Consider the following 25,822-nt stretch of genomic DNA (forward strand, 5'->3'; position numbering starts at 1 on the left):
ACATGATAATTACGTTGACAGGTGCTGTATTAAATTCATCATTTCTTCCCATTTTGCCCATGTTTGTAGCAGGAAGCATCAGATTCATGTCACAAAATTGGTGCCGAGTGTACCTCTTCCTGCTGGGTGCGTTTGTTTTCTCACCTTAACATCTTGGCTCTCCCCAAGCCACGAGCACTGCCTGGTTTCTTATTCCATACCTCTCTGCAAGAGCTTACAGGCTTCATATATAAATTACAATTCCCCTTTATTAATCTAATTGATCGTTTGGTTCCAAATGCATATGCAAGATCTTTTGAAACCTTTTAGACCCCTGTGGTTCAATATCAATCTCAAAATATTAAAAGCATCTTGTGGAAAATTAGAAAGCAGATGAGACACTTTGGGACTGGAGATGCTGTAGAAACTGAAACTTTTAAAGCAGCATTGACACAATTATTGAATGCTGTCGTTGCTCAAAAGGGCTTTTTATTTTATTGGTTCTTTTGTAATTGTTCTGTACTTTTACTCTGTCTGTGCAATGAGGCTGCCAGGAATTCAACTTAAATGTGAAACAACATTAAGATGAAACAAAATGAATCCATACACCTTGTAGCTTTTGTTTTTATCTGTTTTTAATTCCCATTTTCCAGGGCCAGATACCGTGCTATATGAACTTCATGAACAGCATTGTTATCATCTAAAAATGAAGTATTTTGGAAGTACAAGCTCTAATCCTTAACTGATCAAAAAAACCTTTGAAAAACACAAACACACACACACAAAATAATATATGGAATACAGCTCTCCCCTGCATGGATTGCTTTTCTAATTTCTGCTGGATTATGTAACTTTTCCTACAGGTATAAAGCGTCTAGGAGGGTATTTGTCACTGTGACTTCGTAGCTCTTTGGGAAGCCACCCTTGCTGGGAAAGAGAGGACTGCATTTAGCAACATACAGCATGCAGAGTCACGACTGCAGGTGGCATGATTGTTCCAACTGAATTAGTGTAACAAACAATGTTATTGGCATTCCTTGCAAGGACAGGAACTGTTTTTCAAGAAAAGTGAAGGAATATATTCCTCTGCTTCCTCTCCTTTTCTTAGCTCTTATCAAAGCATGAACTGGAAAGGAAGCAAGCTGCAAGGAATCAAAATGATCCCAATGCTCATTCTTACAAAAGAAAGCAAAAATAAAGCTGGATCAATATCAAAAGAAATTTTATTCCACCCATAAAAGATGGTTGTTGAATTCAAAACACCTTCATAGTGAAATATTTAGTATTTTGAAGTGCCATGAAGCAACAATAAGTTTAAATTAATGTGGGACAACTTTAGGCACCGGAGTTATTTAGAGAAAAAGGGGTTAAATTGGTTTAATTGGTTTCATTTAGAATTTCCAGTGAACTTCTAGAGGAAAACTTAAATGTTTAAACTTAAACTTAGGTCCAGTGTTTTTCAGTGAAGTTAGGAAATGCTTTTACAGCATTGAAAATGAATAATTACTTTATTAAACAATAAAGTAATTTCAAAAGCAATATTTTTACTAAAATTCTTTGCTTAAAGATTTGCACATTGAGCTCACTGGTGAAAAAAACAGTCACATGAATCTCAACAAAAATTCTCAAATGATTATTATCAGAAATTAAAATTACCGGATAGTATTTGGTAAAATTCTTCTGTGCTTTAAAATGTTTATTTTTTTCTATAGGGGCTTTTATAACTATATCCAAAATAAACTGATTTTAAATGGGGAAAACATTGGGCAGAGGACCCCAGTGATTCCAAGGGAAAAGGATAATGAAAGAACTTTTGCCCTGGGACCTGGAAAATTACTATGGAATGTACGTGGACACTGGCAAAGAGGGTAACAAGTGAATAAAATGGAAGAGAGAAAATAGGAAACTTAAAGAAGAAATTTTTAGGAGAGTAAATAATTCAGAGAGCAAAGTAACTCTTGCAGTACTTAGCATCATTTCCTTGAATGTTTTGCTTCAATGTCTTCATTACTTCTTGTTTTAAAGGATTTACTCACAGAACTCAATGTGTTTTATACTTTACTTTTTTTATGTAAATAGCTAATTAACAATAAGCAAATCTTCCCTCTCCAGCTACCCCCAAAAGTCTGCATGAAACCTGTCATTCTTCATTCCTCAGCTATGGAAATCCCCCAGTAAACAGTGGGTATACAGAGATAGATATTACAGGAACGAGGAATATTCACCAGCAGATGAACAGGAAGCCAGAGCATGCAGGCATCAGCTGAAAAATAGTTACATGAAGGCCACAGCTGTCTGCCTTTATCTAATTTAGAGTTAGCCTTAGAAAAGGAAAAGGCTACCTGACAACACAATCCTAATTCAGCAGAGGACAAGCAATCATAACTGAATATCATCTGCCTTCCATGATTACAAAGAAAAAGAAATAAGACTGTTTTTATATAGGGAATCTATTCATCACACCAGAAAGATGTACAAAAGACACTGCAAATCTTTCAGAATTCCGGCTTTTATTACTTTGATTTTACCAGTTATCTATTTAAGTTCAATAGATAAGAGTTAACAGTTAATAATAATAATAATGAACAATAAAAGAAAATTCAGCATAAACTTTTTTCACCAATCACCTTACTACTCAGCCCACATTTGCAATATCTTTCTTCCCTACACTTGAAGCTATGACCCCTCCTTGTTCCCCCACCTAACATTACCCATCACGTACCATCCTTCCACTACCACAGGACACATCAGGCTATAGCAAAACTCCGCTGTTAATTGGGAACTGCCCCACTCAGTTGCCTCTGAGCTGTCTCAGCCATCTCTTAAGCCATCAGCACGATGTACCTAATACATCTAATAGTTCTGAGTGAGACTCCCACCACAGGAAAGCCCAAAAAGATCCTACTGTCTTCCCAGTTCACAAGTCAGCAATGGCAAAGGCCATTACTTCAATGATGATTCATGAAATAGTGATGACAGCTCCCCTTGATACCTCCTTGCAAGGATGTCGAATAAGACCACAACTGGATAACAAGATAAACTTTCCCAATAAATCCTGACTCAGTGTCACTCTGGAGCAAACCACAGCATCATTCACCCGTAAATCAATAATGAAGATGTTAGATGGATGTAATTTGCCCACTAAAGAGTATAAAGAAGCCAGGAGCTGTGTCTAAATAAGCTTTTTCTCCCCTGCCACCTGAAAACCTGAGGTCTGGACAAGACTCACCTACTGTTCTCTGGTCATCTTCTAGGATCAAAATGTTATCTGCAAATTTGGATATCCACCTTCTTATCAATATCTCCAGTCAATTACAATCAGAAAAGAATCATATTCTTCCATTTGCTCCTACATGTCAACATTATGATCTAGGCAAAGGTCATAATACTCCAATATCCAAAATCCAGTTAATTGATTCCCTCTGGGTATCAAATCCCTCCAGCACTGCAGTTATTGCTGCATCAATCATATTGCTATTCATACCAAAGAATTAGAAGGATGTCCAAAACACTGAAATCTCTTGCTACTCCTGTCTTCAGTTTCTCCTCTGGCCATTTCTAAGCACACCAATTTTCTTGATAACACATTTAAAATTCAATTGCCCTCAAAGGATTTGATTGTGCCTATAAATCTGTGTCTGGCCTCTGATTGCATCCCAAAAATCATCCAGCCCCCAAATTATTTCAAAATTTCAACCACGCTTCCATTTATTTTCATCCATACCTTAAATACATACATATATAAATAAATAAAGGACCATCTTTACCATCTGTTTTGGGATTACTGTGTGCTAGAACCACTGAGAATTCACATCAACTTTTTCTAGGTGATTCAGCTTTCCTTTGGTGGTACATAATATCTCTACACTTTTATCTCACTTCCAAGTATGTTAAGATTTACATTTTTCTTTGAGGAACTACTAACAAGGGTATGAGGCTCCCATTCACACAGTCATTCATTATTTTTTTTCCAGTAAATAACAAATCCACAAAGTTTCAGAGTCAGCTACACACCTGTCCAAGCAACTTCTGCAAATTTGCTGCTTACAAAAAATACACTCAAGCACATGCAAAATCAGGTCTTTCATCATTATTTTAGACCTGAAAAAAGTGACTTCGGATGAGACTATATATTCAAGTATAAACAGGATCAATACTGCCATTTGCTGATGAATTTCTGTGGTCAAACAAAATACCAATACATTCTCTCTGAATTTGAGAGAAGGAGGCCCTTCAATGGATAGTTGAACCTTCAGCAACAGTAAGTTGAAGGACCCAGTCTCTGTCTCAGCAGTTCCTTCCATTGACTTTGTTTTACTTGGAAGAAAATGTTCTTGCCCTTTCGCTGATTTTATTTTTAGTATCATATTATTACTGAGTACTCTTCCACCAGATGGGTGTGACTGGAAACCTGTCCCCTACGGAGGGTCCCTGATCTAACCAGGGAGACGATGGGCAAAGCTGCAACAACTGTGACCTCTCACAATAAGCCCCTTAAAAATTAGAGAAGGCAGCATCCATGCCTACATAATTTTCAAAATCTCAGGATGAAAAAGGAGCTTCTGCAAGATACTCAGAAGCCTTTTGTGGAGTCCAGTGGAAGGACTCCACAATGGTAAATGGTTTAATGGTAAAACATGGTAAAAAAAGCTAATTAATTACAGCTGCCAAAGAAAAAAGACTCTTAACCTTAGAGGCAAAGGTTTTTGGCTGATAGTTTGTTCAGATGTGCCCAGTCCATAGATGGGGTGGGCATCTAACTGTGACTAATGTCAGTTTTGCTGTCATGTCTTTATGCTCTTACATATTTCTGCATCTGTTTATAAAAATAATGAATGTTCACTACAAAACATGCATTTTATGAAGAAAACAAAAGAAAGCATAACAAATAACAAGACTACCATGGAATTTTGAAAATGAAATATTTTCCATTCACCTGGAAAAAAGTATTCACTGAACTTTCTTTGACTAATTTGAGGAGCTCTTTAAGCTGGTGACAGTGCTTTCCTCCCCTGAGCACAGCAATAGTGACAATAAATAAAAATAATTGCAGGGTAAATGTAACTACCTTTTTACTTATTGCTAAGGAACACAAGCAACAAATAATGTCTGTATGTCTTTCAAAAAGGCATCAACCCAAGTTCAACAACACATCCTAACTGTGTGCATTTATTTAAAATAAAAATTGTATGTAAATGTATATGTAAATGAGGTGTGGCCCTCAAGCTCCTGGAGAGTTGCCAAAAAAGCCCTCAGTGTTGCAAAGTTGAGCATCCTATCTACCATATGGTAGTACCTATCAATCTCAGAAGGGAAAAGATACCAGATCTTCATACAGATGGTACCCCTTACAGTACCTGTAAAAAGTTTGGGGAGGTAATAAGGAAAAAAAAGAGGTCTTTTCAATGTTATTAAAAGCATTCAGCTTTCTAATCACAGTTTAACCATTATTACTGAAATAATATCATACAGAAAGTAGCACTATAATATGACTAACACTTCTATAAAAGTCTTTAGGAGAATTTATTAGCCCCTGATACTGAAAAAATATTTACATAGATCTTTCTTCATTAGTTGGTGCAGTTTAATAGGAGAATGTATCCCTGGGATGGAATAGGTACATCTACATTAATGGGTTAGCTTGGATCAGGAGGGTGCTTGTGACTAACCCAGTTGCCCCCCCTGATTTCTCCTTGATTTGCATTAATAGCATCAATGTTCCAAATATACAACTAGCTTCCTTTTGAACAAAACTATACCAGAAGAAGTGCTCCTGAGACACAAACATGTTGTGCCCACAGCTAAATTTGCAGGATTGTCCTAGCCCAGGTCCTGAGTGAAAATTTCTGAAACACGTATAGGTAGAGAAATAGTTACAGGTAGAGTGAATCTTCATAGCTTCACTCCACACATGGGCTCCCACTGTCCTATGCTGTGATTAACATATATGCACCCAGCAGCAATACGGAGCCTAGAAAAACACCACGAGCTGGCTTTGCTGCGACAAGCACACGGATGTTGCAAAGTACGTCAACTTTTCTTGGTAGTTTGGTGGTTCTCACTTCTCTGAGAGGAAGTTTGGAGAAAAGATTTTTGCTTTTGATATTGAGCAGTCATGCCAAAAAGAAAGTTCCCGTTCCCACATGCATACCATTAGCACAGTGTACATCTGAAAAAATATATTTATATAGCTCAGAATGTGAAGTGCTGCGTAATTAGGAGTTTAGATAAGAAATTATCACGGAGAAACAGGATTTGGGAGTTCTGTCATCTGTTCCGTGCCCCACTCGCGCAGCTCCGCGAGGAAGCCACACGTACACCGTGCTGCGCTTTCCCTATTTATAAAGCACCGAGAACATCACCACTCTGCTGCAAGGCCCACTCAGTCAAGCTGTGTGAATATTTCATAATGAATAACTCATTTGCAAGGTTTTGACTCTTTGCCTGTTTGCACGTTGCTATTTAACCGCAAGGTGCCGGCTCCCGCACGGGCTGTGCCCAGGCAGCCCAAGTGCCAGGCGTGGGGGAGTTTTGCTCATTAGGGGCAGAGCATGGATCTCATCATTTAGCCCAGCAGGAGCTGTAGGTGCCCGGCAAGATCAGGGTCCCAGTATGGGAAAATGGTTAACATTGCCTTGACAATGTGCCTTAGTTTGATGCATTGCCAAACACGATGTATAGATTTTGTGTAGTGTTGCCTGCAATCAGCCTACTGTGGTATAATTAAGGGACTGGTTTAGTTTAGATATAAGAAATGAACTCTCTTTCTCGAATGCAAAATTGGTCAAGGGTTTGTGGTGTTATTTTTTTTTTCTCTAGCTTATTATCTAGCAAGCGAAGAAAGCATTTATAATTTCTGTTCTTTCTGTTGTAAATTGTGCAGCGCCTAAAGTTAAAAAATATCTGGCAAGCACACTTTGCGTATTGCACTCCACATGATTAGTACAGGTCTGTTGGTAACATGAAATCAGTTCAAACAATGGATAAAAATAAATCATTACTAGGTACACCAGATTTGAGATGGAAAAGGCATTAATGGCTGTTAAATGAGGTATATTGCATAGAAGGATTATATTTTGAATGGTGTTAAAATTGCTTTGGGAGTGAATATTCTGACTAATATTATTATTTGTATACTTGAACTGTGGTTTGATGGGGTTGTATTACTGAAGAGAGTTTATGAAAAGTACAAATAGATTCTCAATGAGTTTTATTTTTTCCTTTTATATTCTGAATAAATAAGAGGGTAAACTACGCTTACAGTGTATGCACTATAGCTTTATCTATTTCTCACTATTAATCAAGGAAATTTTCTCAAATACTTTTTTTCATAAAAACTTACTGTTCTGTGAATGCAAAAGGATTTCACATAAATGTGTTGATCCCACTTTAGTAGAGCAAGTTTTAGTAGAGCAAGTTCTTAGATCAAGATGGAATTTGGGGAGAGAGCAAAGGATTCAGAAAGAAAGCCCTTCTCAGGTCATGGGCAACTATTTCAGAATTATTCTATTTCCTCCAAATTAGAAAGAATATATTTACTACAAGAAAGCAATAAAAATGCATGAATGGAAACAAAGCTCAAACACTCACAAGTCATGAAATCAAATTGCCATTCTTTAGCCCGTTCTATGCTGTATGCAAACCCTGTACCATTGGCCACCATTCAAAAATGGCCCAAGTCTATGTGTATGCAACAGGGAATGCATGGAGTGGCCTGGAGGAGCTGCAAGGAGCATGGAGGCACCCCTGGGGAGATCAGCTTCTGGGCAGTGATGGAAGACCCCCTTGACTTTCTGCAGGCTTGGCAGGAGTTGGGAAGGTGCAGCTGTCGCACTCCAGGGGCTGACTGCTATTGCAGTCCTCTGCAGCTGGAAACAGATTGGTTCTGCCTCTTTTCAGAAGCCCCTTTGATCCAAGACAATCTCCTAGCACACTTCCAAGTCACCATGTAAATATTTGGTGACAGTTTACATACAGTTAAAGCCTATCCCCAGATTCACAAGTACAAACTGGTTCAGTGTTGGCTTAGGTATCTACATGTCTGTCTTGGATATGCTTTCTAGTAGGTCCCCATGACCACCATGCAGAGGACACAACCCCAACTTCCAACTTTTGCCACCTGTCCATGTCATCCCTGGCTTTTCCTTTCTCCAGAGGCTCTGCCACAAGACTTGAACACACACACACACATTTTGCTCCATTCTGAAAAATCCACCACAGATGTCTCACTCAATTCTTATCAGACCTCCTCTTTCTGCCACATTTATCTGGTTTTGTCACTCTTACCTTTTTAGTCAAGAAATTATTTCCAAAATGTGATGCTTTTCTCCACTGTATGTCTTAGTTTTGGTACTGTGCCATTGTTGAAGGCAAGCTGGCAGACTGTCAGATTGTTTTCAGTAAGTTATACCGCATTCAAAGTTAAAATGGGACCATTTATCCATGTTTGTATTTCTGGGATCATGATTTGTAGAAACAATTCATTCCAGGAATGGAACTTTTGTTAACATTTTCAGAGGAACATTTGGCAGGATAGGCCCATTAAAAAAAAAAAAAAAAAAAAAAAATCTTAAAAAAAAAAAATATGAAAAACCACTACTGTGCTTTCTCTGGTATTCCAATGAAATAGGCCTTTCCCTTTATATTTTCTTCCAGATTACTTCTTATTTTCTTACAACATCCCTCACACACAGATATGAGGGAAATGGAAGAATGCCTAAAACTTTCATGCAGTTTAGATCCTTTTAGAATAAAAATAACAGGGCCATAATTTGGGAATCAGGCTAAGACTGAATTAATGTTGGATGGATCCTCCCTGCATGACGGCACCAAACAGCCATGAAATGCTTCACCTGCTGTATTAGGAGTGAAATGAGTATGTATTTTACCTCAAATCATAGTCTGTAAAATAACACAGAATTCAAACCTGCTTAGAAACAGGTTCCTTTCTATTGCTCTATCAGCTAATGTGTTTTATTTATTTATTTTTTTCCCCTAAAGTAGGTGTGGATGAAGTTTTCATCTAATTACTAGTACATTTCACACACACACACACAAATTCTGGGAACTAATCTAATCAGAAATTCAGATCTCATCTGATTAAAAGGACCACAAGAAGGAGACTCTCCCAATATTTGTTTGAACTGGAATTAGTTTCAGAAATTATGTGTTTTGCTTTTACACTTACACAGAGCTGAACTTCTGTGTTTTTACTTTTTAAGTGGAATTTGAAAAGAAATATCAGAAAGTAGGGTAAAAACATTAAATAATTCAAAAGTAGTCAAAATATTTCACCTCAGTCAACTAAATGAGTTGAAATTAGGTTTTAATGATGATCATCATCTTTTTCAGATTTCTCCTAGTTTTTTGCCAAGCCCTGTAACAGACTAATAAACTTATAAGTGAGCGGATTAGAGTAAGTCCCCATACTCTCTCCCCTTCTTTCAGACAAATTTCACATTTTTCTCCTAAGCAATCATATGCATTAAACCTACCATGTTTTTCATTTGTTTCGGACTGGAAAGTTCAATTCTCACATAGAATATTTTGGAGTTTCAGTAGTACAATTTTCTGGTGACCTGAGAAGATGGAGTAAAAAATTCTTGCCAAGGGTTGTTAACTCTCCCTCAGCGCAATCTTTGCACCATGATCCATTGTGCCAATTTTTACTTGCATAGAAGGCTCTTTGTCATGGAAATTTTAATACTGATAGTAAAAAGATCTGATTTCTACAGTGTTTTTCTGTCATTGTTTCTCATCAGTTATATTTCCCTGCAATTTAATGTAATCAACAAAATTTGAAAACTTGCTTTTAGTAATACGTAGTACCCTATAATTTTTTCTATAAACATCTGTGGACCTAAAATAATTTCTAATACATCCTACCACTAACCTTTCTGGCTGGTACAGGGTCCATTGATTGCTAGTGTACTACACTTTGTTTTGTGATTTTTAGCCAATTTTAAATCCATTAAACCCAACTTTCCACTTATTCTGTGGCTCCATATCTTAGCATTAACCTCTTCTAGGAAACCCTGTCAAAGGATGTCTGAAAATGTAAGTATAGGATGTCTGTTGCCTTGCCTTGTCTATCCTGGCAGAAATAATAATGATAAAGGATTCCAGTACATCTGTCAGATATGAGGACTTCTCCCCAACCCTAACACCCCCCACACACACACTCCCAATATTAAATTTGCTTTCTCTAATCAGGCTATACTTCTCTCTGTGTACCTTTCTCTCTGTGATTCCTTAAAATATTATCTAGGAAATTCTCCCCAGTTTATGCCAGGAGATATGTTCCTTTCTCCTATGTCCCTGGACCATTTTTAAATAATGCCTTTCTATTAGATTTTACCAGTCTTCAAGGTTCTGAAATTTCTAATAAAGAGTCTCCAATTTCCCTTCTTACTTCCTTTCCTGGATGTATTTTGTCTCATTCTGATGTCCTATCAACTTTTTAAAAGCCTCTAATCTTTTAATAGCCAATTTGAAGGATATCTGCATGCTTCTTAATTCTTCATTTTAAAGCTCTTAAATCTAGTGTTGGATTTATTCAAATGAAGTGGGCAGGTGTTAAAAAAAATATCCACCTTATTATGTCTGAGAATGCTTTCAGTTCTTAAAAAAGCAACAAATACTCTCAAACTTAAAATACATGTAAGATACTTTGCAGAATATTTTTAGTTTAAATTTACCTTTTTTTTTGTGCCTATACTACATGTATGATATTATAGAGATGTCCACTAACCTTGCTGGATTCTGACAACATTTCTATTTGAAGCCAGTGCTACAGTTGTAACTTAGCTGTGAAAACCAGCCCCAGGTGAAAATAAGGCATTGAAAAAATTTCCCTAAAGACCATTTTTTGGGGGACTTTTTAAATGGTTTACATTAAAAAAAAAATGAGGCTTTTTTAGTACATGCTTAATTTGAAAAATAAATAAATAAATAAATAAAAACAGACTTCATAAAGAACTTACATAGACCATTAGTCCATAATGCATTCCAGACATGTGCAATTATATGTGTGTATCTTTTTAAACAATTAACTTCAATACAAAATTATTAAAAACAAAAATTTGGCAAGACTTTTTTTTTTTTTTTTTTAAGAACAGTTTTAATAAGGATGGATTAAAAAAAAAAAAAAAAAAAAAAAAAAAAAAAAACCTTCATTAGACTGAAAAGCTGTTCCCAAGTCAGTGAAATTCTTGCTAAAGGTCAGAAGCATTCCACAAGATGCAAAAAGAAGGCTGTCTGCTGCTACGTGCTCATGATTTTGTCTCCTAGTATTCAATTCTTCATCCATGCAAAGGGCTGAGGAAGTCTCAGCTGTGATCAAGCCATCAATAACATCTAAATGCCAGTGCCAGAGCCAGGAATGAAGAATCACCAAACTCATCCCACAGATGGAGTTAATCTCCTGCTATCTGGATATATATACAGTTTGTGTACATATATACACATTTACAATATATGTACAGATATATATAAAGCAATGTCACGCTTCTCAAAAATGTGTGTTCAGAAACCGGGAATTAAGTTGGGAAAGGTGAAAATTTGCCCCACACTCACCAATATTTGGAGAGTGCTGTGAGAGCCAGAATGCAACCTAAGCTGCCCATAACCCTCACCTTGTAAGGATCAGGAGTAGCATTTATAAGTATTGCCATTACTTTGTCAAGACTTGATATATGAAGGTATGATCTACACAAATAATAATAATAATAATAATAATAATAATAATAATAATAATAATAATAATAATACGAAACCCATATTTCTGAACTTGTTTAGATGTTGATTTCCATCCCACCAAAACCAGCCTTTTCACCTCCACAAAGTTACGGAATTCAGAAGAATCCCAGAACAAATCATTTGACAGTGTGAATAGATCCTCAATAAAATTGGTGCAATTTCCTTTAAAAGAGATGCAGAATAAATCTCATTATATCTGGAAAGGTGACTGCAGACAGGAATGCAGAGGAGCATCCCATTTACACCATTCCTTAAATTTCAAAACAGTAAACCACTGAAGAAAATAAAATCTCTTTGCATGTTCTTTGGTCTCTGTGTGCTTGTGAGACCAAACTGGCACCATCACTAGTGCCATAGGCTGTGACCACAAAAATGTGATACTACAGCTAACAAAGCACCAATGTCTATATGAGCTGTTCAGAGTAAGCAAGCATATGCTCTGATCCAAAATGCATTCATGTGGAGGATTGAGTAGATCAGCCTTCAGGAAGACTATCACCACCCGACCTTTATCTGCAGGGTCCCAAATGTTAGGGCCGCTCCTAAGAAACCGCATACCTGAGCTCAAACCTCAAGTCCCAGAGTCTCCATGAAGGAATCTGACTCCTGAGACTTGCCCATAAAACCTTATTTCTGAGCTTTCCTACATTAAATAAAGCCAATTTATTAGGTGAGGGAGCTTGTTTAACAATCAGGTTACATTTGTTTTCGGTCACCTGGGAAACATAGGTTTTAGCCCTTGATATAATAAATCATTATCAGGATTCTGAACATATTTGAACACATGGGATGTTTTGCCCCACACTGTGTTTTATAAAGAAAGACTTGAGCAGTTTGCATCTGGATCTAAATTGCCTTTAGGTTCTTTGGTATATTTGTAACTGCTGTTTCAATGCATCCCTGATGCACAGCACTCTCTTGATCTACTTGGGCAATGTCAAGATTTGCTTCCTAGTTGTTTGAAATGTACAGATTTATGAATGAGGGCACTTAATATTAGCATAAAGAGAAAAAGCAGATACACAAACTTTGTCAGAGTTAAGGATACTGAAACTGAAGGTGATGCCATTGTACTTCATTCATTTAAACCTGAGTGGCACAGATAGGGAAAACAAAACAAAACAAACAAAAACAAACAAACAAACAAAACAGATTTAGATTTGAAAAGAGACCAAGGCTTAACATTATTAATATAAGATTGGCTTAAAAGCAAACTTTTCAAAACCACCCAATAATCCTCAAGTCCCAGTGAAATTTGGTTGTTTAACAAGGTTGCCTTCAATACACTAAATTTATATTCTTAAAAACTCTGAATAGACATAGTTGCCACTTCCTTTGTGAAATTGGCCAAGTATTATCTCTCTATGCTTCAGGTTGCTTATCTTTAAATAAGGATTACACTACAGAAAGATAGACAGGCAGACAAGCTTTTTTGCATTCATTACATACACACATTACATTATACATGTATTCAGTCAATAACTGCAAAAGGAAAGTTCTGTTTTTATTTTTTTTTTACCCCCATGATTAGGAATTGTCATCATAAGGACACTTAGACTTTTTATATGTTTGTAAAATGCACTGAGTTCTATGATTTTGTTGCCACCTGCCCCATTATTAGCTACAACATGTTTCTGCTTTAAGAAGAAATACATCACACAGTGTCATATCATCTTCAGGGAAATTTTATTGTTGCTTATAGGCAAGAAAGTCTGTGTTCTTTACAAAGTGAACAAAGGGTCTTCAGAGGTCACAGACGTCCACCAAGTTACCCACCCAAATAATGTAGTTTTATACATCGGGAATCTAAATAGTTGAAAGCAAATCTGTTGTTGCTGCAACACTAGAATATGTTGCTAATAGGTACGACAAAGCAGTAATATTATACCAGCATTTTTTATATTTCCACTTCAAACAGTAAATCCGACTGAATTTACCTAATACTTCAATAATCCAATTATAACACTTTACTAGCAGAAATCATCAGCACATAAGCCTCAGAGTCTGTTAAATCAGGACTGTGTCGAGCTGCTCACCCAAGATGCATTTCAAACTGATGAACAAGTTCCTCCAAATTCATCAGGCTCATCTTATGCCACCATGCTGGCCATAGGGAATGAGCATAAAACACCTCCTCTCACACAGGGAGACCAAGCTAGTGAGAAAGCCAGACCAACCATGGCAGTAATGATAGGTGCAAGACACCAAGCAATGAGACAAAGCTTGCCATTTTCAAATCAAATTAAAATACAACCAACTTCTCTGTTTGTAACTTGGCAGAAATTGTGCATTTGGATGTCAACCTTGGAAGCTGCAGATTTATTGACTGAAATCCATTTATACTAAATACTGTATGTTCTAAACACAAATAGCCAACGTTTTTCAATACTGGAGAATTTAATGCCCATAAGCGTAATTTCATTTATCTTTTCACAGTCATATGACTTCCCTTTACTCCCTTACACCATAAATCTGCCCACAGTGATTGCATTTCTTGCATATCAATCTAGCTCCATTTTTTCCTCACATGTAGTATTTATTTAATGGATCAAGGGAACTATCCTTCAAACAAAATGGAATGTTCTATTCACAGTTAGAACATTAATATGTCAGTAAAGTTTTTTACCTTCAAAGAAGGAGAAAATAAATCATGAAGACTTAAATCCACACAAGCTGTTAATGAGCAATGATGGTGTGATTTTTCAAAAATAACATGAATTAGCCAATTTCTAAAATTTAGACAAGAGTTTCAGTCCACATTTAGTATTTATTTATGTATTTATTTATTTAATTACAGCTGAAATACTTTTTTGGCACTATGATAACAAATACCCTTCTGGTTGTTAAGTTCTCATGAAAAGTACCTTGTTACTAAAAGAAAGCTTAGAAAAATGTGACGCACCATGACTAGAAGAAATGTTTTGTCAGAGTTGCTTCCTAGTCCCTTAAAGTAAACCAAAACCTCAGATTAAATAATACTCACAGAGTAAGTTTTATCCTGCTCCCCCAGTCTGGTGCCTCTATGCAGATCTGAATTTCCTCAAAGCATCAGTTGTTCAGCCAATAATTGAGCTGGGCCCACCTCTATTTTTTTTTCGGGGAATTGTACAGCTAAATATCAACGGCAATTAATAGTGAGAGTGTTAAAAGACAGCTTATTACTGAAAATTCTACTGACATTTTGTGTGCAGTATGTTTTTCTTTACTAATTAAATACAGTGAACTATTTTCTGAGGGTTAATACATTTCACAAAATTTCCAATTTAAAACAAGTCAAACACAGAATATTTATTTGTGGTTATGTTGCACTCTAAAACAGAGATGGGATAGAAGAGGTACATTTCATAAGAAGAAATATAAATTGTATCTATTCCATGTTTCACAGTTGGCTGTGGAAAATATAATCCTGCCATAAATCTACAAACCAACCCCAAATTTGTACTGCATTATTTTTAAAATAATTGCAGCATTTCCACATCCCCTAAAATGTGCCATAAATCCATAAAAATTATCCATATGTTATATATCTCAGAATGAATTAATTACTTTTCACTGTACTGTAAAATACAGATAAAGGAACTCTACCCAGAAAGTTAAAAATGCCTTTAATAGATACTTTTCCATATGCATAATAAGGAATTATTTCACTTAGGGATTATCTGAAAACTGAATTTATATGACAAACAGTTAAAATATGGATATTTTTATTTAATTTATTTTATTTAAAAATATTTTTAGCTAGTGCTCCTGCCTGTACAAGAGCCTGTTTCTATGTTCACGTCTAGAAATAGGTGAGGACAGGCAAGTTACCTGTGCTGGCAGCTCTGGCACAGGTTACGGCACAGCTCACAGCTCAGACCTGCTGAAAAGCCCGCAGCCAGTGCTTCTAAACTTCCCATAGGAGTGCTTTTATTAAGGGCTTGCATGCAACCCATAGCAATTTTTAAAATATTCTTCTGATTATTTAGAACAGCAGAAAGAGTCTCGTGTTAGCAACGTATATGAACCCTTATGTCTTGTTAGTACAGACAGTAAGATGTCTGACAGAGAGAAAGAGAAATAAAAAGGAAAAATCATGGTGGAAAATTTGAGATACTTGTAACAAAGACCTTTTCAAACTCATCCATATATATATATATATTATGTATATATATATAATCCCTTTCCATTAGGGTTCCTAAATATGTTTAAAAAAAAAAAAAAAAAAAAAAAAAAAGGCAAGCAAGAAACTGGAATATGTCTTTAAAAATAATTAGAACAAAATCAAATCTGCAGATTCCCCATAGCCCCTCTGTTTAACCACATACTCCTCTAGTTACCGTTGCCCGGACCCTTGCCATCTAATGCTTTTGCTATGCTAATTTTCTAAAGAGGATACCAGAGCGGTATGCAAGGAGCTGTGTCTGGGAGGCAGCCTGGATTCCATCAGCTTGTCATGCCAAGGCCGAGAGCCCCCAGCCACAGCAAAGCACGGGGAGGGGAACACGGGGCCGCAGGTCTAGGTGGCTGCTCACCCACACAGGGCAGGAAAACACTGGGTAGGGGAGAGCAGAGCAGTTACAAGCCCCTTATTTTAGACATTGAATATCTGGAGGACAGCTGGAAAAGATTTAAACAGCGTTTTGATCTCTCTCCAAGCAAGGGGTGCCAGCAAGAAAAAACAAACGTAGCTCTCTCTAAATATATATTTTTCGTGACAAAAGCTGATTCTCAAGTTGTGGATGTTTTTAATATAGACAGAAAAAAAAAATAACTCTGAAAAAACTATTCAAGGAGTGTTATGGAAAGGAAAGACTGATCCTTCAAAAAACGGAAGGGACAAAGTAAAGTAAAATCCTAGGAGAGCTGTGGCTGATCCAAGACTAAGAGACAACCTCTCCCCCACCCCACTCCCACTAAATGTGAATATTGATGAAGTCACGGTAATGCCCCAAGACAAACATTCAGAATCAAACCCTGCAAAGCAATTAAAAGTTTGTGATGGAAGCACCAAGGCCAGGGCGAAACATACGGAAGGTGAATACTCAGGATGCTTCAGATTTTCAGGTTTGGGAACACACAATATGACAAGGTCTGAGGCAAAAACATTGCAGTACAGAAAGTGAGAGACCCAAAGAAAATAGCACATAGAAACACGCATGCTGTGACAAACAACTTGTGTCAAGGAAAAGCACAACCTTCAGAAGGTACAAGGTCTTAAGTGGATTACCCTGCTTATCAAGACATTTTAACTAGACATATAGAGTACTTTGTGAAGAAGTAGGACAAGTAGCATCACTACCTTAGAGATTTCGTTTCCAAAGAGCCAATAGAGAGTACAGGAGTGAAAAAAGAAATCATTTACTTGTGACAACACAGACATTTATTAATTCTGTACTGAGTGACCATATCAATAAGGGGCTAGGCATAGATGAGACCAAAGTAGTTGGTTAGTAACATTTGGGATGCTAGAAGCTGCCAGCTTTTCATACTTGCTTAGCACTGCACACAAAAATCTTGGGGAGAGACAATGCTACAGCAGCTAGACCCCCAGCTATAGAGCTACACAGGTATCTGGCATCATGAAAGAAGCTTTACTCCAGATTTCTCCCTTAAGTTGGGATTTTAAAGGCTGCTAACATTATGTGCTGGGATGATATCTTGAACTCCTCGTGTGTAGAGACAGAGCAAGGAACACTTACAGGAACACCAGCAACTGAAGGAGGTGGAACCAGGACCTCACTGAGAACAGTATGCAGCTTCTCCAGCACTTTGAAGACATAATTTTATCTCTACTATATGTTTCACGATAGCAGCAACAATTCTTGCAAGATGCTTTGTGAGTGGATCCTCATATCACCATGTAAATTTGTGATTTTTCTCCATCTAGTGAACATTTTCTTTAATGATGTGTTTGAACAGAGCCAAGCATATCTAAGGTCTTCTTGGTTGGGACCTTTAGGAAATTTTTCAATATGAAAAACACAAACAAGAAGCTAATAGCAATCTATCACATCTAAAATCCATCCCGTAATCACTCTGTGGTGCAGCCCTGGCTTTTATGTGGTTTGTTAAATGTCTTGCATACTGTGTGGGTGTTGCATAAGTAATAAATAATAATAACTAATATTTGTAATGCTCTTATAACAGTGGCTAAACCACTAGCATGCTGACTAATACTGTCTCATTGGCTCCCTATACTGTCTGCAATCCATCTGCATTCATCTCGCTCCTACACAAAAAGCTAACAACCCGAGTGTAACGCAGGAGGGGCCCTCCCACAGTGAGGTGATAATGAAAATTGCAAGTTAATAATATTAATAATATCTTCCTATGAACATGTTTATTTTAGGACAGGACATTGTTCCTCAACAGACTGTGTATTTGCACATGCTACCTTCCTTCCCCTTTCAAAGATATATTCCATATTTCACCAAGGAGTCAAATGCATTTTTCTCCTCAGGAAGGCAGGAACCAGTCAAGGTACTGGTCATGGAGCAGTATTGTTGCATGTAAACTGTTCATCGTTTTGATCCTGGCTGTATGTATCTGATCTTTCCTGAGTCAGAAGGCTCCTTTCTTCATGGCACCTCCTGGGCTGCCCTGGTTGGAAGATGAAGCAGGAATTGCCTTGGTGTCAGACTTCTAGGTATGGATTCCAGGAGCACAGAAAGCAAAGCAGACAGAGAAAACAGCAAGAAGGGAGTTGAGGCGCAACAGGAAACTATTTATACAGGTACAGGGATGTGGAGAAGTCCAAAATTTTCTTATTATTCTGTTGGTCAACAGTTTTGACTAGCAGAAAAGGGAAGGTGAGATGCAGGTGCTCACCTGCAGTTCCTGCATCCTAGACAATCTGTCAAAATGCTCTAAATACACTGTCTTACAGAGGCAATCTTTGTGAGACTGGCAATGAAAGATAAACCATGATCTGATTTGACACTTCACTTTATCGCGGGTGGAACCAGGCCCCAGATTTTTAATACTAATGCTTTGGGACATTGAAAATCCACATGTGAGGCTTGGCTCTCTCTCTGCTGTTTACATGCTAAAGTGACATTCTGATTCAGTCTATCTCATCAAATTCATGATTTCAGAAGTTCCTTTAAACATGTCTGCAACATCACGCTAACTTTTCAATACCTCTGTGTCAATACATGCCAGTTGCTTAGGGTTATTTTTTTCCTGTTGGAAAGAAGGTCAAACCAGCAATGCAAATGTATTAGGGGGAAAAAATGAATTCAAGTAACATTACTTGTTTCTGGACTCAAGATGCCAGTCCATCTTTAAATCACACAGCTGAGTATTCAATTCACAAATACAATGAGGGAACTTTTAAATTTTAGCTGTCATATTCTGTTATGTTGCCTGATGTTAAGTTGCATTGTACTAGCAGTGAATGGGATAGGACTGAACATAATTCACCACATTATAAACAGCATAACGTAACTTGACAACTGAAATTTAAAAGGAGGAAATTCTTAACTGTAGAATCATAATGTATACTCCCATACATTTATAAACCCAGCAGCAAAAGATCCAAGTATAAAAGCTGATAAGATACCTATTGCCAATAAATAAATATTGTCTCATTTTGTGGCATGCAGACAATTTGTGGTATTTTTCTTTACATTTTAATTTCCTGATTGCATGGCTGCCCCTTTCCTTTCTGTGCTACTTAGAGAGGTACATGGTGCTGGTATCATCTGAAAACTTTGTTCATACCTCAGCCGCAGGGCAACATTCACTGTTCCGGATGCTGTTTTGTTTGCTGTCCTGGGCTAAAATAAAGAATGAAGTAACACATTTCTTCAACATGAATATGCTAACAGCCATAAATCTGCTCCCTGGCATTACTGTAGAACAAACCATAGTAAATGTTTAAAAATGTGCTCCTAAAATAAGCCCTGGCTGAGCTTTGATGTCACTTTATTTAATTCACATTGGCATTGCATACACAGCTCAGTTTACCAGAGAGGATTCATTCTTTACTGAAGCATAATTACATTATCAGATATTCAGTAGAGGCCATAAACCACAAAATGGAAATTAGACCGTCAATGGCCATTTTATACTACAAGGATTATTGTATTTTAACGTTTGTGTTGTCAACCACTGTGCTGGCAATCTAGCATGCGGACCCCAATTTTCAACATCACTCCAACCTGAATAAAATTTAAATATATGAACACCAAATTGAACAATCAATAACAATCTTTTAAGCTATATAAGCTTCTGACTGGCAGCAAACTAAGCAATAGTACAGAGGCAAATCAATCAGGAAGATTTTTTTTCCTTTCTAGTCCTATATGTTTTGGGCTGATGGAAACTTATTTTGGTGCATTGTTTCCTGATCTTCAATATAAAAAAAAAAAAAAAAAGAAAAAAAAAATTAAGCTACAGCTTTCCCTTCATTGCCCACTCAGATTTGTAAATGGAATTTATTGCACGCAATGTCCTCTTATAGATTAAATTAATGTTATTGTAAAGAGGTTTAATGCTCAAAGATATTTATGACTCATGCTGAGAAAGAAGCTGTACTCAGTTATGATGATTAATATAATTTTCCCAAGTTCTCACAGATGAAATTGCTCCATGTGCATATTTTGAGTACAAAACAGATAACCATAATTCTAAGAAAAGGCAGCCATGATTGTGTTACTGATGCATCATTTGGAATTAGCAAGTTGCTCATGGAGTGCATTAAATGTTTTTGCTGGGTTTGGTTTCTGTTTGATAGGCACGGGGAGAAGCAACATTCACATGATTGCAACCTGTGTTTGTGTTTTGATCCTAACATAACAAAAGTTGGTGCTTATAGTTATTTAGCCTTTATGGTCAACCACTAGTAAGACAGATTGTGATTTAAAACTTATATCCTCTGTCCAGAATGAAAGCTGGATTTGACAATTTATATCATGAAACTAAAGATTTACTAATTCCTCTGACACGTGGACCTGTAAATGGTGCAATCTCTACACTATTGCAGTTAAAGGCTCAAAATGGATCACATGTGACCAGTTAGAAGAGCTCTCCGACACTTTTGCAAGGTCAGAGCAGATTAAACTAAGGATCTCATCTCCTTACCTTTTGTGGGTCAACCCTCACTAATAGTAAAGATTACAAATATTCATTCTGTTTATTATGGACTTCATTTTTACCATAATTAGATTCAAGTACTGTGGCTATGTTTCAAAAATACAGTTCCAAACTTTCCTTTTGGACATTTGGTAATCGTTTAGTGGTCATGTGAGAATAGCAAACTAAGGTATGTATCCTGCAACCAAGATATGCTTATTCCTAGAACTTTTCCTTACTTGTGAATTCTTTTATACCGTACCTAAGAAGCTGGTAAACTTCCTAATCTTACCTGAATCAAACCAATTTTATAATGTAAATTTGAATGACTAAAGACCATAGATGTCATAGATATTAGGGAATTGATACTACTTCTGCCAAAAACAAGGACTTCCCATCCTGTGTCAAAGAGCTTTGAATCTGATCTGAAAGTGATGTGAAGCCATGAAGGGAATTGCAATATCAATGCCTTCTATCAGTGAACTGATGCATCTTACAAAACAGCGTAGTCATACAAGTTGACAGAAGTGCCAGAAAAGCGTAGTCCTATTTTCTCATACATTTTCACCATAGTGAAACTGAAATAAACCTGTTCAAGAAAGGTCCTTAACAGGAAGGCTTCCTGCCTCTCTAGGTCCCACTGAGGCAGGGCTTCCTAGGTTACACATCTAAATCTTACTGACTTTCTCCAGGCTTTGCCAAAGGAAGAAGTGAAGAGTATATGGTACAATCACTTTGCTGAATGCTATTCAGAAGATAGTGCATAGATGGTGAACTGGAATTAAATCGTTTACTTAAAACATATTTTTAAAGTTATATTTAAGATTTTTTTAAAAGCTTCGGAATAAATGTTTCTCAAAAGAAATACAAATAAATTTCTTTCTCACTTCCTTATGTCATTGTCCCTGCATTTTAATTTCCAGAGCCATTTGAAAACTAATTGCTATAGGTTATTTGGTTTAATCTGATTGGGGAGTTATCTATTTTTACCTGCAGTTAAAATATGTTAAAATACCTACAGATATTGCTATCAATTTCTAATTAGTTAAAATAAAAAGAACACATTGCTCTTTACAAACACATTCTCTTTCCATTGGCTCCTCTAGAAGTAATCTGGTGTGTATTTGTGATGCTCATGCTTAGCCATTGCTCCAAATTAGAGTAAAATCATTTAGGGTAGAGATACTAATAACAATAAACATGATTTTCTACAGTGATATAAAGTAAGGCAAACATGAATTTTAAAATAATAAGTAGTATTTCCAGCTTCAGAAGTCCAGAAAATTCACAACTCAAAAACCACTTCTATCTGAAAACTGCATATGAAAGCATAGAAATCATAGACTGGGTTGAATACAGTTTTGAGAAAACAATGAGATATTTCTAATAACATTGCAATTTATCGCATTATCTTTAGGAAATATAAACACTTAATTTGTTTGCTAAGATTACTACTGAGAACCGTATGATGTAACTACACAGCTATAGTGCTTCAGGATAAATATCTATCACAACGGGAATTCTGACAATTCACTAATATACATAGATTCCATCCTCAGAAACAATCATTTGCAAGAGTTATAAAAGCAACGTAACCATGATTTTTGAAAGGGGAACGTCGTGGATAGGGTTGCAGATCTCTATCTATGCTATCTAAGCATATCAAAACTCAGATACATTTGGCCTAAAAACAAAGCTATTCTGCCTTCCTACTATCTGTAGTCTTGGGTGCCAAATCCAAACACCATTCAATTTAAAAACAAACAAACAAATAAAAAACAGTCTGTCATTGAGGGTTTTGTTCACACTAGCCAATACTAGGTGTTTGCAAAGGCTAAAAAATTATTTATTTATTTATTTTAAGGGCTAGATTTAAAATAGATTCAATTTCTCCAAAATGACATCATTTGAAAAAAAATAAATATCACACAGTATACATTCTTTCATACTAATTCATAGCTAGATTGCTATAGGAATCCACGCAGCATAAATATAAATATATATATATATGAGATCTATACATTGTGTCCACCATTTTTCTCAAAGTTTTCCATAGAAGGTGCTAGTCCAGTAATTTCCCAGAAATCTTTTTCCACGGAAAATTTTATTCCAGTTTCTATCCCCCTCCCTCTTTCCTATAGCTCTTGTCAGCTATCATTATAAGCAAACAACACAAAGGCTTAAAGACATACCCTCTGGTTAAAAAAAAAAAAATTCCCACAGCTTTCAAGTGTGAACTGGATTAATCACACATAATAATTATACAAAGTGATAACACTTATTATAAGATCATATAAACACCATTAAACCAACAGTGGCAGTAACCTTTAGGAAGGAAAAATAAAGCCACCAAAAATAATACAAATCAAAGTTTCTATTGGTAAGACTTTCTGGACAAGGCTTCTCTGAAACCCTTAATGAAACTAAAGTGCAGCATTTCAAAGCAAATGACAGTCACAGTTGATTTACATGTTCCATGCGTCTTCAAAATATAGTGTGAAAAACATATACAAAATAAGGGTGGGGAAAAATCTCTGGTCTCCAATCTCTCATCCTTCAGCTGTCCTCAACAACTTAAAAACCTCATTTTTAAGCTTGTTTTCTAGATCGTCAATGTAATTATAAAATAATTCATACTCTCAATATTAGCAATTCTTTGTTGAGCTTCATGCAGCTCTAAACCAAGGCTTTCAAAGATAGTTTTTTTATGGCATTAGTTGTGGCTTCAAACATATCAGCCTTTTCCTTGCAAGTGCTTTGTTTTTTTTAAGAAACTCCACTTGGTTGAAAGTTTTGTTTTGATCACATAGTATCACTCATTTTTATAGTTTCCACTAAGTATCTGAAGAATAGTTTCCAAGAAATTCTTCATGGACAACTGCATATTTTCAAGCATAAACAAATCCTGGTGGATTCTGATACCAAGGAGAAGATTTGTTACCCCAAGTCATTGGGTGAAAAGAAGACTGTGATACTTCCACAGTCACAGAATATGTCCCTATGGATACATGGATACTACTGCTTACAATCCCACCATGGCTTCCCCCTTCCAGCTTGATCAATGTTAGAAGCTTTTCAAAAGGTTTCAAAGTCAAGGAGGGGATCATGATCCAAAAATAAAGATCAAGCAGAGGAAAAAATTAGGGGAAGCTGTAGAGCACTATGTAATCTACAGAAGTATAAGGAAGATGGAACATATTATATATGCAATTATAATTATATGCATATTATATATGCAATTTTTTTACATTTGTAGGTAGAAAGACAAACATCTTGACAATTTAAAATCTCTAAATATTTTTAACATACAAAAAAATATAATTAACAAGCATCATGGGCAGACTTAGGGCAAGGAAATGACTATATGAAAGTCCTGTATATGTTGAAACAAGCAAAATAATTGAGGAGGATACAAATTGTGCAGACAAGCTTTTATGCAGCAAACCAAGTGGTTAAGGAAGATAACCCTAATGGTAGAGTTTCACCTGGACTAGAGTAGGAATGAGCTACAGAAGCAGTTTAACTTAGAGCAAAAGAAAAAGAGAAAGAGAGAGAGGAAGAAAGAGAAGACTTCTATCCTACAAGAGCATACTACAAGAAATACTTTGAAACATGCTGCCATGGAGTAAGGTAGAAATAAAATTAATTTAGGGTAGCTGTGAGGTGGGAAAAATAAAAATCGTATTGCTGAGGAAGGCTGGTGATTTTACCTATAGTGGAAAAGAGGATAAATTTGGGGATAGAAATATTACATTTTATTGATGATTTTTGTCTCATGTTTTTAGAATTCTTCAGCACTTCTCCCCACATTTCTTCAATGCCACTTTAGCTGTCAAAGCTTTCTCTTCTTTTACATTTTAACATGTAGGATGCTTTACCTCAATGGGGACAAAAGCAATCAGAGGATAGCTATGGAGAAAAATGGAGATGCAGGATCAATTGGAAGGAGAAATGAGAGCAATTGAAGATTGTATCCTGTGGATCAGCCCAGAGTAACAGAAGCAACATGGGATTATTGGACCTTCAGAGTCAAGTTGCCAAAGCAACTGACGACAGCCTCTGACAAGAGAGTTAGCAAAGAAATCACAGAAATTCTCAGAGAAACCTCCAACTTGCAGAAATTCATAAATGAAAGATCAACTGTCCATTGGCAAATGTATATATAATTATAGCACTAAAATCAAGTGGTTTTAATCTTCATAGCAATTAACAACATGTACAGCAGCTACTATATGAAAAATAATTGCTAACATAAGAAAGGAACAGCTTGTTCACTGAATTTCTTTCCTCTCCTTTTTCAAATGAATGGCATTTTTCTATTTGCCTATTGTCCAAAGAATTGTTTGGGATCATTAAATATATAAGGGGCTCAGATATCTATATTTTACCTTTATGTCAAATATTTACATGTCATACATAGGACCTCACCAAGGAGTTGTTGTGATTAGTTGCCAAGAAGCATCAAGAATCAAATACAGTTGTTAGTGTTTAAGGGTTTTCCTGTTTATTTCTACAAACATACAGGATAAACACTGTCAGTACAAAGTAAACTATAGAGTACACATTTTTTTCCAAAACTAATACCCCATAAAAGCCTAGGATGGTTGAAAACTACATTTAAACCAATTCATTCTGGTGACTAGTACCATTTGTGAAGACTCAAAGGTATTTCATAACCCAGAGACTCTGTTAACTAGTTAAAATTATCATTAAAAAGCTACCCATGGTTTTGGCCTAAAATGATGAAGATCATCCTAAACACATCAACAAAAAATTGAGGAAAAAAAAAAAAAAAAAAAAAGTAAAACAGATGATATAGTTTTAACAAACAAAATCTTCAGCTTAGATTATAAAAAAAAAAAAAAAAATCAACCATGTGTACACTATCATAAAATCTAACCCACCACACCAGGGACTGAATTTTGAGTGACATTCAAAAGATTTTCATTAAAGCATCCATTTGTTTCAGTCATTTGAGAACTATTTAGTCACTTAACTCTCCCAGCTGAATTTTTTTCAGATGCCAATT

This window comes from Aythya ferina (genome assembly GCF_964211825.1).
Source record: "Aythya ferina genome assembly, chromosome: 6".
Classification (NCBI taxonomy): domain Eukaryota; kingdom Metazoa; phylum Chordata; class Aves; order Anseriformes; family Anatidae; genus Aythya; species Aythya ferina.